We start from the raw sequence: 4,747 nt of genomic DNA on the forward strand, positions 1-4,747 counted from the left end.
GTTCGTCGGTACATTCCGACGGATATATGTCCGTTGTTATATTCCGACGACCATTGTCCGTCGGTATATTCCGACGCCCAAGGTTCGTCGGAATACACCGAGGAATCCACTACGTCGGAATTGTCCGAGGAACGTTCTCCGTCGGTACATAATTTTTCCAATGAACTCTGGTCTCGTGTGTCCGCATCGTAATATCGTCGGAAGTTCGTCAGAATGACATTTCTCGGTATTCGTCAGAAAGTCGTCGGAAGTTCTGATGAAATTCCGACGATTTTTTTTTTTCCGACAAAATGATACCGACGGACAGGTTCGTCGGAAATTCGTCGGAATCGGTCTATTCCGACGAATTTCCGACGATTTCGGCCATCATAATCCCCCTGTTTTCTTGTAGTGGTTGTTAAGTGTTCAATCCAAACCAGAGGAGAAATATAATCGTGTGAATCTATTCCACACATGATGTCAAATGCATGATAAGTTTTGTAGTTTGATTATTAATGGAAGGAGTTGCACCAATGTGGCGAGTATGTCACTGGTCGAGAAACTCAACCTTAAGGTCCTGAAACACCCAAAGCCATATTCTCTTCAGTGGAGGAGAAATAAGGGTCAATGATCAAGTAAGGGTTCCTATCACCATTGGAAGATACGGTGATGAAGTCTTTTGTGATATTCTACCAATGGAAGTTGGAAACATTATGTTGGGTTGACATTGGCAATTGGACCGTAAGGTGATATATGATAGGTTTACAAACAAACACTAGTTTGAGCACCAAGAAAAGACGATCACTCTCGTACCTTTGTCTCTACATGAGGTACACCTCGACCAGGTTCACCACATGAGGTACACCTCAATTTTGGTCGAACCGTCTAACAATGCTACCATGGTCGAACCAGATGAGTATACAACCTTGGATGAGCCATTCAATGTCTTGTTTGAACTAGCCGTTAATGCCAACATAGACGACCCACTTGACGATGGAGCATTGGACGAGATGGGCAAGCCCGAATGGACGAAAGAAGGAGTTGGACAAGGGACAACTGGATACGATTTTGAAATGGACATAAATGGAACTAATGCTCAAGCAAACATGCATAAGAAACATTTCAAACAAGTTGGAAGTGATGTGGATCGGGTCAAAAACAAAGATGGTCGATTCAACCCAATATCTGCCCAAAAAAAAATCATTGATCAGATTGAAAAACCATTTGGTTTCTCTATTGGGCCAATGACAAGAGCAAAGACCAAATAGGTTAAGGAACCTATTTTCTGGCAGATCCATTCGGTTGAAGGCGAGGAGATGGTCTTTGGTCGAAATAAAGAAACCAAGTCAATCTTCAACATCTCGTTCTACTAACTTGCCTAGTATTTAGCTTAAGTCTTTGCCTAGTTTTCTACAATTCTTCTAAATGTTTGCATGTGTTTCTTTCTTCTACATATATTTTTGTACGAATTCTGTTTAAATTCAATCATCATTTTTATCAATCTTTCTCTTAACAAATTTGGTGTTCATTTTTTTTTGCGAATAACTTGACTGTGAACATCTATGAATCCAGAAAAATCAACAACCACTCAAGTCGGCTTGGTGTGTCATATCCACGAACAAGAAAGTTGGTGAAACAAGGACAATCCACAATCTTTGTGTGACCTAATCGATCATTCTATAAACCTAGAAGAAGCTAGTAGCTATCCGGTCATATATCTATAATCATTTGACCATCAGTCTATTAGACCATTTATTTATTTTGAATTAACCAAAAATAGAATAGCCTTTTCTAGAGAGGACTGCCTCAGTGGTAGGGCTGGTAAAAAAACTCTGAATCCTAAGAACTTAACCAAACCAAATCCTAAAAAATAGTATTGAATCCGTACTGAAATGGATTAAATATCCGTGTGGTTTCAAAATTTTTGTATCTAAAAAACCAAAACCAAATCCGACCCGAATCGAAATATATCGGATACCCGAATTTATCCGAAATAGATTTATATACCTAAATATTTTAATGACTTTTTAGATTTAATGTATATTAAAAACATCCAAAATATATAAAATACTTTTAAGTTATCCAAAATACTTGAATATATATATATATATATATATATAAATAGTCAAAATAAATGACTAAAATATACTCAAAATACTTGAAATATCTATTGATTCTCTATCTAAATATTCAAACCAAACCGATTTATATGTTAAGTTTAGGTATTTTGACATATGTTATTCATATTTATATGTAATACTCCCTCTGCTTCATATTAAATGTCATTTTAACATTTTGTTTTTGCTACAAAAAGAGTGTCATTTTAGAATTTTAATGCAACTTCCAACTTAATGTTAATTACAAATGCATTGATTTTATAAATAATTTCATTTATCTCAAATACTATTGGTTGAATATGTGTAATTAATAAGAACTTAAATGCATTTCAATCATTTTCTTAATTTGTGTGAAAAATGTTAAAGTGACATTCTTTATGAAATGAAGGAAGTATATTATTTTGTTTATATATTTTTAAAATTTTAAAGTATATAATAAATTTAAAATTTTTAAAAATAATTTAAATGAGTTATCCAAATCCGAACCGAACCCACAAAGATCCGAACCGAACCCAGACCAAAATTTCAAAATACCCGAATATGGCTGAAATCTTTGACCCCGAAAATCCGAAACCCGAATAAATCCGAACCGAACCCGGATGGGTACCCGAACGCCCACCTCTTTAGTGGTATTAGAAATGCTCTAAAACATGTGCAAAGTGTTTTTCTGGAGGTCGGTTTTTGATCATTTTAATCTATTTTTCTTACAACAAGATATTCACAGACTCATATTGACTCTGTAAACCAAATCCGTAACTCCGCATCCATGTGAACGACGTAAGACTGATCATTTTAATCTATATTATTAAAACTAAATTACTTTTTGTTACTGTTTGTAAACATAAATAACAATATAAATGAGAATTGTTTGGAAACATGAATAACATCATAAAAAAGTATAGTGTCTTTTTAATAATTTTATTAATATAATTACATTAATTGTATTTCCGCACTTCACTTAGTTTAATAATTTTATTAATTATATTAGCTTAACATTACACACATCATTAGTTATATATTACCATCATAATAATAGTGCATATTTTTATTTATTAATTAATCAACGTTAACTTTGTGTAAATTATAAAATAAAAATGTAAAATAACTGGGTTTTGCATATGGTTAAACGTTTGGTTTATTTTATTTTACTAATTTTTTTTTATTTTAGTTTTAGTCAGTGGAAAATTATGTAGCCAAAAACATAATTCAAATACATATTTTTTATGATTAAAATAATAACTTAAATCAAAATAATAAAATGTATAATATTTATTGTCACTTAATTTTTCACTTCATATAATTATTTTACTAAATATTTTTTTTTTTATATTTCACTTAATTTAGCTAAACACATAGAAAAAGTTATTTTATTAGTTTATAAAATTAATTAGCCATGAACATTGGCTATCCATTTAGGTACGGACTGTTCTTTTTGGGTACTGGCTTTTCTGTTTTAAATTAGATTTCGCTTGGATATTATAAATTTATGTGTGGATTTTGAGTTTGGTCCTTTTAGGTCTGGATGAGTTCAGTTCTGATGTATAAAAAATCTAAAAATATCTAAATAACAAATGTATCTGAAATGTGTTCGGATATTTGTATCAAAAATAATCATATTACATGATTCGGTTCAGGTCTTTGAATACAATTAGTTATATTACGACATATCTAAAATATATAATACTAATTATAAAAATAAATATTAATATATAAATATGTAAAAACCAATACTGATGGATTAATTTCTGGTTTTTATTAAAACTAGAGTGTCTACCACACTACTTCAAAACCTTATAGTTGTCTAACTAAAAATAAAATTAAATCAATCATCATCGAAACTTTTGATTTGGAAAATGAATACCCTTCTTTTATTAGAAGAGCCGTGTACCACGTCATTGTTAATCCAGCAAAAAATACAGTATATTCAAGAATTATAAACAGAGAGCAAATTTAGGAGCAAACATGCGCACAAAGTTTCAAATATCACCATGATTAGTGTGCAGAGCACATGTACACCACCATTCACAAATTCTTCTTAGAACTTTACCATGATTTTTTTACCTTTTTATTACAATATAAAAATTGTTAAAGAGTTCGGATAACTGATCTGGTAATTCAGAATCTATACGAATAAAATATAATAATTATATATAAGCATTTCTTATCAGTTCATATGCGCAAGAGCATTATCGAACCCCGGGGTTCATAATAGTTTTTTAATATTTTTTGGTGGATCCATGAATAGTTATGAACCTGTATATATTGAATCTGAAGACAGAGTTCATAGGAATAAAATAATAATATTTATATTTTTTTTAAAAAAAATCAAATTATTGAGAATACAGAAATAAAATATTAAAATATATTATAAATATTTTAAAACTTTTTATTCAATACACTAAGAGTAGATTACATAAATCGAGAACATACAAACATTATTCATCTTCATTACCAAACTTTTGCTATATATTTTCCATTAAATCAACTTTCAATCGATCATGCTTCTCTGTATCTCGAACTTCTCTGCGAATGCCTGACATATCACCGACATGGATATTTTCTCTCCTTTTCACCTTCGAACTTCTGCTTGACTCTCCTGGCTCAAACTCAGATGTATCAATTTGAGCGTATCCGTGTCGTTCGTTCTCTAC

The sequence above is a fragment of the Brassica oleracea genome, chromosome C4 (assembly GCF_000695525.1).
Source record: "Brassica oleracea var. oleracea cultivar TO1000 chromosome C4, BOL, whole genome shotgun sequence".
Taxonomy (NCBI): Eukaryota; Viridiplantae; Streptophyta; class Magnoliopsida; order Brassicales; family Brassicaceae; genus Brassica; species Brassica oleracea.